This window comes from Arachis hypogaea, chromosome 19, assembly GCF_003086295.3.
Source record: "Arachis hypogaea cultivar Tifrunner chromosome 19, arahy.Tifrunner.gnm2.J5K5, whole genome shotgun sequence".
NCBI classification, from domain to species: Eukaryota; Viridiplantae; Streptophyta; class Magnoliopsida; order Fabales; family Fabaceae; genus Arachis; species Arachis hypogaea.
In genome coordinates this window covers 117,663,343-117,673,115 of record NC_092054.1, presented here as the reverse complement: position 1 = coordinate 117,673,115, position 9,773 = coordinate 117,663,343, and the positions used below count along the sequence as shown (strand labels likewise).

The 9,773-nt window shown below is 40.1% G+C and overlaps 1 non-coding gene across 1 annotated transcript; it reads left to right on the top strand.

The window, feature by feature from the left end:
• The first annotated feature begins 1,620 nt into the window (after positions 1–1,620).
• Positions 1,621–1,727, top strand: LOC112781747 (small nucleolar RNA R71). Its single transcript, XR_003192507.1, has one exon. It is a non-coding gene; the product is annotated as a small nucleolar RNA R71 (small nucleolar RNA).
• The last annotated feature ends 8,046 nt before the right edge of the window (positions 1,728–9,773 follow it).

The window sequence follows — 9,773 nt, the reverse complement described above, 5'->3', positions numbered from 1 at the left end:
TCATCATGGATCCTCAAAATTAGCTCCCCTTGCTCTACATCTATAAGTGCTCTGGCCGTAGCTAGGAATGGTCTTCCCAATATGATTGGGTGAATGTGACTCTCTTCCATGTCTAAGATGACAAAGTCTGTGGGAAGAAAGTATTTCCCAACCTTTATTAACACGTTTTCCACCACTCCTATTGCTTGTTTTTGAGTTTTGTCAGCCAGCCTGATGACTACATCTGTGGGCATTATCTCATTGATCTGCAGTCTCTTCATAAGGGATAAAGGCATTAAGTTGATGCTTGCTCCCAAATCGCAGAGTGCTTTATCAAATATTGTTTCTCCTATGGCACAGGGGATGTGAAAACTCCCTGGGTCCTTCCTTTTTATAGGCAACTCTGGTTGAATGAGAGCATTGCATTCCTTATTCATCACTATTGTTTACCCTCCCTTGAGTGAGCTTTTCCTGGTCAGCAGCTCTTTCATATACTTAATGTATGAGGGCATTTGTTGGAGGACCTTGATGAATGGTATGTTTACATGGAGGGATGCAAACAGGTCAAGAAACCTTGAGTATATTCTCTTCTCTACAGCACCATTGAGTAATTGGGGAAAAGGTGCATAGAGTTTCAGCAGCTCCTTCTGTGTCAGTTCCTTTTGTGAAGTTTTGGGTTCTTGGCAATCTTTTTCCTGTTTCTCTGCTGATGTCTCTCCAAGTTGTTCTAATGGCTTGTTTTGCTTTTCCTCAGTCTCCTTATTACTTGTAGTAACCATCTTGCAATCTTCCTATCTGACTTTCTTTGCTTCACCTCTCAGATTTTTTTCTGTGTCACTTGGGAAGCTATCAGTAGGTTTGGGAATCTTTTCAGATAAGTATCCCACTTGAAATTCCAGCCTCTTGATGGTGTCTCCCTGGTTCTTGATGCTAGCTCGCACCTCCTCTTTGAATACCTTATTATCTTGAATCTCTTTGCATATGCCCTCAAGCATAGTCTCAATTTTGGAGAGTCTATCTTCAGATGAGGGTGAGTTGAGAATGGAGGGCTGAGTTGGGTTATTCTGGTTTTGGTATGGATATGGAGAGGTGTTGTTAGGGTGGTGTTGATATGATCTTTGTGTGGAATGTTGGTGAGCTGCATGGTTGTTGGGGTTGTAGCGTCTCTGATCTTGGTTTTGATCTTGTTGATTTTCCTACCTAAAGTTTGGGTGATTCCTCCATCCAGGATTGTAAGTTTTGGAGTATGGATCATGGGTTTGCCTGGGTGAGTTTCCAATGTAGTTGGCTTGTTCTTGCTCCTCCTCTGCCTCAGCATTCACTCCCTCTTGGGTTACTGATGAGGTGGTGATTGCTGCCACTTGGTTCCTCTCCATCTTCTTGGTAAGGTCAGCCAGCTGCTTGGTAATAAGCTTATTTTGGGCCAGCAGTACATCCACATTGTTCAGCTCCATCACTCCTCTAGTGTTGCCTCTTTCAGAAGCATAGAAGTAGTCATTCTCAGCTACAGTTTCAATGACATCTATGGCTTCTTCAATGGTCTTCTTCTTGTTCAGAGATCCCCCGGATGAATGGTCTACTGCCTTCTTTGATTCATAAGAAAGGCCTTCATAGAAAATGTGTAACTGCACCCATTCATTGAACATATCTGGTGGACACCTTCTTGTCAGGTCCTTAAACCTCTCCCATGCTTCATATAGAGTCTCACCATCCTGCTGCCTGAATGTTTGCACCTCAGCTCTCAGCCTGTTAATCCGTTGAGGAGGATAGAATCTTGCCAAGAATTTGTTTACCACATCTTTCCAGGTTGCTAAACTCTCCTTTGGGAAGGATTCCAGCCATTTAGATGCCTTGTCCTTGAGTGAGAAAGGGAACAGAAGTAGTCTATAGGTGTCAGGATGAACACCATTAGACTTCACAGTATCACATATCCTCAGGAAGGTGGTTAGATGTTGATTGGGGTCTTCTTGGACACTCCCTCCGAATGAACAGTTGTTCTGAACAAGGGTGATGAGCTGTGGCTTTAGTTCAAAGTTGTTGGCATATATGGTTGGCCTTTGGATGCTACTCCCACAGTTTCCTGGGTTTGGGTTGATGTAAGAACCCAGAACCCTTCTCTCTTACGCAGCATGATTTGCTAGACCCTCTCTGCCATGGTTGTGAGCCTCTTCTTCATGATGGTTCTCCATGTTTACATCCATGTCTGGTTCAAAGTACTCTTCCTCTTCCTCAGCACCAACTACTCTCTTTCCTCTTGCTTCCCTCCTTAATCTAAGGAAGGTCCTCTCAGGTTCAGAATCAAATGAAGTTGAAGCCCCGCTTCTTCTCCCTGTCATACAACCAACAAGGCACAAGCAAGGAACTAGATGCAGAGACTATTCTTGTTAGAAATGCTGTTAGTGTGAGTGATACAATATATCAAACAGTTAGTGGGTTAGTGAACTGAATGGTAAATAACTAAGAAAAAGGAGTAGGGGAGAAGGGAGGAAAATAACTAAAACTGAAAGTAATTAACTCAAACAGAAATTTAAATCAAACAAAAGAAAAATGCTCAATCTAGTGATCCTCCAATTTAATCATTGTTGATACAAAATCAATTCCTGGCAACGGCACCATAAACTTGATGCACACGGAAACTTGTCTCTCAACAAATCTCCCTCGGCAAGTGTACCGAATTGTCGTCAAGTAAAAACTCACAATAGAGTGAGGTCGAATCCCACAGGGATTGATTGGTCAAGCAACTTTAATTAGAGGAATGTTCTAGTTGAGCGTAGCAGAATTTGGTTTGAGTGTTGCAGGAAATTAAATGGCGGGGAAGTAAATAGCAGAAAATGTAAATGCAGAAAGTAAAGAGCTGAAAGTAAATGACGGAAAGTAAATTGCAGAATTGTAAATGGGAATGGGGAAGATGCTCATAAAAGTAAATTGCAGAAGTTAAAGAGAATGGGTAAGATCAGAAATGGGGATTCATTGGGCGTAGGAGATGTTGCATTCTCCGGATCAAGTTCATTTCCATCTCTTCCTCAATCAATGCGTTCATTGATCTCCTTGGCAATCTTAAGTGATCGAATTCCAATTCCTTGGTAATTCAATCTCTTAAATCTTGATCAATAGCCAATTCCTTGGTCAATTGCTCATGAGAAGAGATGAAGTGTGGTCACTGATTATACCACATGCATTCCCAAATCAAGTGTTGGTAGGATTATAGTCACCATATCCAACCAAACCCAATTTGGTCCAACATGAGAAACTATTTCTAGCATGATCTCTTCATTCCTCTTCCAAGGTTCAAAAGTGATCCAAGTATGAATAGCTTCTTTTCCAAGATAACTACCCAATTGGATGAAGATTGAAAGCTTTCTAGTAAAATCAAGAGAAAAGATAGAAGAAGAGTAATGAAATTAGTATTGATCCATCAAATTACAACAGAGCTCCCTAACCCAATGAAAGGGGTTTAGTTGTTCATAGCTCTAGAAATAGAAAACAAAGATGGAGAATACATCATGAAACTAGAACTAGAAGTGCAGAGAAAGTAAATTCTACAGAGAGTAGTTCTCAATTTCAAATTCCCCCAAAAGCTCCTTTCCTAATTCAAAACTACCCCTATATATACTACTCTTCTGATCTTCTAGTTGGTTCTTCAAGTCTTGGATATGGGCCTTTGGATCTTGAGTTTGAAGTAGTTATACTCTTCAGTGGGCTTAGCTTTACTTGCAGAGAGAAAGTGTGAAGTAGGCAGGGTGTTCAGCTCAGGATGTTAGTGGCGTTAACGTTAAGTGAGAGTGTGGGTTCGAGAACGTTAGTGGCAATTACCTTCTTCACTAACATTCCTCACCCAGGGATGATCCACGTTAACTTCAACGTTAGTGGCACCAACGTGACCACTAACGTTGCCTCTCGGTCCTTCGCACACGTTATTGGGACTCACCTTTCCCAATAATGTTGAGAGTCTTCCCTTCCCCCTACGTTAGAGTCCAGGTTAACTAGGTTAACGTGGCTCTTAACGTAAGCTTGCCAATCCTTCGAGAACGTTAGTGACACTTACCTTTGTCACTAACGTTCCAATGTGCCCCTACTTCCCACGTTAGAGTCCACGTCAACTAGGTTAACGTGGCTTCTAACGTAGCAATGATAGCCATTTCCAACGTTAGTGACAAAGGTGAGTGTCACTAACGTTGGCTCATTATTCCCTTATCCACGTTAGCTTCCACGTTAACTAAGTTAACGTTGCTCACATTAGCTCATTCCAACGTTAGTGACAAAGGTGAGTGTCACTAACGTTGGCGATTCTTGCTCCCTCCACGTTATCTTCCACGTTAACTAAGTTAATGTGGGAGTTAACGTGGCTCATTGTGGCTTATCTCAACGTTAGTGACAAAGGTAAGTGTCACTAACATTGGCTTCTCTTTTGCTTCTCGACGTTAGAGTCCACGTTAACTGAGTTAACGTGGCTCTTAAGGTGGCCAATTGTGAGCTTGGTCCAACGTTAGTGACAAAGGTAAGTGTCACTAACGTTGGCTTCATTTCTTTCTTCCACGTTAGAGTTCATGTTAACTTAGTTAACGTGACTCTTAACGTGGGCTATTATGGCTTCGAGGGCGTTATTGGTGATTACTTTTCTCATTAACTTTGCAAGTTAGTTCCCATTCCACGTTAAAGATCACGTTAGTTAGACTAACGTGGCTGCTAACGTGGTTCTTCCTTGCTTCCTTTGTCCTGAAATCAAGCAATAAAGTGCATCAAAGCTCTAGTCCAAGTCATGGGAAATGCATCATCCAATTTGTCATTCAATTCATGCAAAATCCTCATGAAATCATGTAAAGTGCACAATGTATGCTTGAATCAAGATGTAAGTGAAATTCTACCCAAAACTTGCTTATTCCCTAAGAAAATGCATGAAACTACCCTAAAAACAATAAAGAAAAGGTCAGTGAAACTGGCCGAAATGCCCTGGCATCACCTGAACGTAACAGAAATCGCTGGGAGCGATTTCTGGGTTGTTTTTGACCCAGTTTTCAGCCCAGAACACACAGATTAGAGGCTATAAAGTGGGGGAATGCATCCTTTCATAAACAAGCATTCATAATTCACAATTTTAGGAGTAGATATTGTTTTTAGAGAGAGAGGTTCTCTCCTCTCTCTTAGGACTAGGATTTAGGATTTCTCTTAGTTTTAGGAGTGACTCTCAATCCCAGGTTCAATGTTCTTTTTATTTATTTTCTCAATTTAATTTATGAATATCCATGTTAGATTTGATTTCTTTTGTTAATGCAATTCGAGGTATTTTCAGATTTAATTTTGCTTTGCTTTATTTATATGAATGCTTTTAATTTAATTTAGATATTTCCCCTTTTGGCTTTGTTTGAGTCATTGGAGACACTTGAGTTATCAAACTCATTGTTGATTAAAAATTGGAATTCTTCAAGAATTAATTTGAGTTCCAATAACTCTAGCCTTTCCCAAGGAAAGACTAGGACTTGAGGGTTCAAAAATTAATTCATCCACTTAACTTACCTTCATAATTAGAGGTTAACAAAGTGGGAGAAAAATCCAATTCTCATTACAATTGATAAGGATAACCAGGATAGGACTTCCAGCTTTCATACCTTGCCAAGAGTTTATTTTATAGTTGTTTATTTATTTTATTCTTCTTATGCAACATACTGCTCCCTTACTTTCTAAAACCCCTAATTTACAAGACTCATAACCAATAATAAGAACATACCTCCCTGCAATTCCTTGAGAAGACAACCCTGATGCACAGAAAACTTGTCTCGCAACAAATTTCCTTCGGCAAGTGTACCAAATTTGTCGTCAAGTAAAAACTCACAATAGAGTGAGGTCGAATCCCACAAGGATTGATTGATTAAGCAACTTTAATTAGAGGAATGTTCTAGTTGAGCGAATCCAGGATTTGAGTTTAGAATTACAGAAAATAAAATGGCGGGAAGGTAAATGACAGAAAAAGTAAGTGCTAGAATTAAAGAACTGAAAGTAAATGACTGAAGTAAATTGCAGAATTGTAATTGGGAATGGGGGAATTGCTCATAAAAGTAAGTAACAGAAAATAAAGAGAATGGGTAAGATCAGAAATGGGGAGTTCATTGGGCTCAGGAGATGTTGCATTCTCCGGATCAATTTCATTTTCATCTCTTCCTCAATCAATGCACTCATTGATCTCCTTGGCAATCTTAAGTGATTGAATTATAATTTCTTGTAATTCAATCTCTCAAATCTTGATCAATAGCCAATTCCTTGGTCAATTGCTCATGAGAAGAGATGAAGTATGGTCACTGATTATACCACATGTATTTCCCAAATCAAGTGTTGAGAGGATTATAGTCACATATCCATCCAAACCCAATTTGGTCCAGCATGAGAAACATTTCAAGCTTGATCTCTTCATTCCTCTTTCAAGGTTCAGAAGAGATCCAAGTATGAATAGCTTCTTTTCCAAGATAACTACCCAATTGGATGAAGATTGAAAGCTTTCAAGTAAAATCAAGAGAAAAGATAGAAGAAGAATAATAATAACTAGTATTGATCCATCAAATTACAACAGAGCTCCCTAACCCAATGAAAGGGGTTTAGTTGTTCATAGCTCTGGAAAATAAAAACAAAGATGGAGAATACATAATGAAACTAGAAGTGCAGAGAAAGTAAATACCGAGAGTAATTCTATGCCCAGAGGCTCCCTATATTTTCCAACTCCCCGATTAATTCAAAGCTACTCCTATATATACTACTCTTCTACTCTTCTAGTTGGTTCTTCAAGTCTTGGGTCTGGGCCTTTGGATCTTGAGTTTGAAGCACTTATCTTCTTCATTGGGCTTGGCTTTACTTGCAGAGAGAAATTGTGAAGTGGGCAGAGACTTTTGCTCAGGACGTTAGTGGTGTTAACGTTCAGTGAAAATATGGGTTCGAGAACGTTAGTGACATTCAACTTTTTCACTAACGTTCCTTACCCAATTAAGAGCCACGTTAACCTCAACGTTAGTGGCACAAACGTTGCCACTAACGTTGCCTCTTTGTCCTTCGCGCACGTTATTGGGACTCAACTTTCCCAATAACGTTGAGAAACCTCCCCCTTCCCAACGTTAGAGTCCACGTTAACTTAGTTAACGTGGTTCTTTTAACGTAGGCTTGCCAACCTTCGAGAACATTAGTGACACTTAACATTGTCACTAACGTTCCAATGTGCCCCTTAGCTCCCACGTTAGAGTCCATGTTAACTAGGTTAATGTGGCTTCTAACGTGGCTTATGCTAGCCATCTCCAACGTTAGTGACAAAGTTGAGTGTCACTAACGTTGGTTCAACATTCCCTTATCCACGTTAGCTTCCACGTTAACTAAGTTAACGTGGGAGTTAACGTGGCTCATGGTGGCATGTGTGGGCTCCTTCCAACGTTAGTGACAATGTTGGGTGTCACTAATGTTGGCGTCACCTCCCTTCCTCACGTTAGCTTCCACGTTAACTAGGTTATCGTGGGAGTTAATGTGGCCTAGAGTGACTTGGCCAACGTTGGTGATAATGTTGAATGTCACTAACGTTGGCTTCCCCCTTTCTTCTTAACGTTAGAGGCCACGTTAACTAAGTTAACGTGGACTCTAACGTGGCCACTTATAGCTTGGTCCAACGTTAGTGATAATGTTAAGTGTCACTAACGCTGGCTCCATTTCCTTTCTTCCACGTTAGAGTTCACGTTAACTTGGTAAACGTGATTCTTAACGTGGGCAATGATGGCTTCGAGAGCGTTATTGGCAATCACTTTTCTCATTAACTTTGCAAGTTACTCCCATTCCACGTTAGTGTTAACGTTAGTGTAACTAACGTAGCCACTAATGTGGTTCTTCTTTGCTTCCTTTGTCCTGAAATCAAGCAATAAAGTGCATCAAAGTTCTAGTCCAAGTCATGGGAATGCAACATCCAATTTGTCCTTAAATTCATGCAAAATCCTCATGAAATCATGTAAAGTACACAATGTATGCTTGAATCAAGATGTAAGTGAATATCTACCCAAAACTAGCTTATTTCCTAAGGAAATGCATGAAACTACCCTAAAAACAGTAAAGAAAAGGTCAGTGAAACTGGCCAAAATGCCCTGGCATCACAACACCAAACTTAAAGCTTGCTTGTCCCTAAGCAAGTACTGGAACAAGAGAATGATGAATGGAATGCCAAGAGAAATGAGTCATTCTTGTGGAAGTCATGTCCCTGGTTTTATGGTGGTTTCATGCATAGCAACTTAGGCTCATTCCTGGCTTTTAGACCTTTATCATGTCATAGAATACTCACTGTGATTTCATCCCATGAGACTTTTATTCATTGATCCTTTTGTTGTTATTTCAAGGCTTATTTGTGTTCTTAAGGCTAAGTGTTCTGTGAGGGGGCAACTCTTTAAAATAAGCTTTCAGCCAACACTCCCGAACCAATTGGTTCAAGGTGCTAGGTGTTGAAGCACCCCTAAGGACTTACTTGCTCAAGTCTCTCCCCCATACATACACACCACAGGCATATAGTTTATTTATTTTCTTTTCTTGAGACCTTGGTGTCCAGCACCTCTTTGGGTTACTAAATGTTCTGTAGTGAGGGTTACTCTTGATAGTGGACTTTCAGCTGATAATCCCGAGTTAGTTAACCCAAGTTACCAAGTGATAAGGCACCCCTAAGAGCTTATTCATCCAAGTAGATCCTTCACACAGGAACACCACAGACACATGCCTCAAGATTAAAAACCATTGGTTCCTAGCCTTATTGCTTGTTCTTTTTTTCTTTTATTCCTCAACTTTGATTGTTCTTTCCCTTTTTCTTATTAGGATCTTCTTATTTGGCTAGTCTCATGGGGTGTGTTTCAAGCATAGCATTCCTGACAGATAGTTGTCTTTCCACCTTATGGTTGAACCAACTTAGCTAACTTATGACCATTCATAAACTCATGAACTTACTCCATAGTATGAACTCCTCTCTGGTCTTTAAAACATTCATTCTCTTTTTATTTTGATTTAAAGGGACAAACATACAAGTAAGCAAAGTAAAGATGCAGTGACATAGAGACTAGCACACAGAGACCTTCTTCAACACCAAAAACTTAAAAGACAGAATTGAAAAAGGTTCCAACTACGAGTAACTATTAATCAAAAATGCATTCGGACTTCAAATTTTTAACAATTCTGAGTATAATGGAATTGAATGACAATACAACCTTCGGGTGATGATTTCTAGTTGCCCTCTTTCTTTGTCATCATCCTAGTCCCTGCTACTTCACTTCCTTGGGTGAAGGTGCACTATTTCCTCATAAGATTCCTGCAAAGTTATTGGAAGTTGCTTATTCCCAAAGCACTTGAGACATAGTTAGCTTGCATGTGTGCTTGTGGCTTTTGAACTTAATTTGGTGTGTGAACACTAAACTTAGTTCCTTGCCCAGTACAAAACATTGCACATATGCAGAGAACCTCATATCTTGTTGTTAATACAACAATTATTACTAAAGTCTAACTACATCTAAGTGGTTTCCCTTGATTGGTTGGAGCTAGCAATGTGTTTTGGGAGTGGGGTGTAATTCTAACTAATGTCTTTGGTGGAACACCAAACTTAGAATCACACTCTCACTCTTGACTTGTTTTGGTGTAGAACACCAAACTTAGCTCCTCGCAATATAGGGGGAAACAACTTGTGATCCTTATTGAAATATAGATGAAAAGGAAACTACCTGAGGTTGGGTTGCCTCCCAACAGAGCGCTCTTTTATCGTCGCTAGCTCGACGGTTCCTCCTTTACTTGAGATGGTAGTTTAC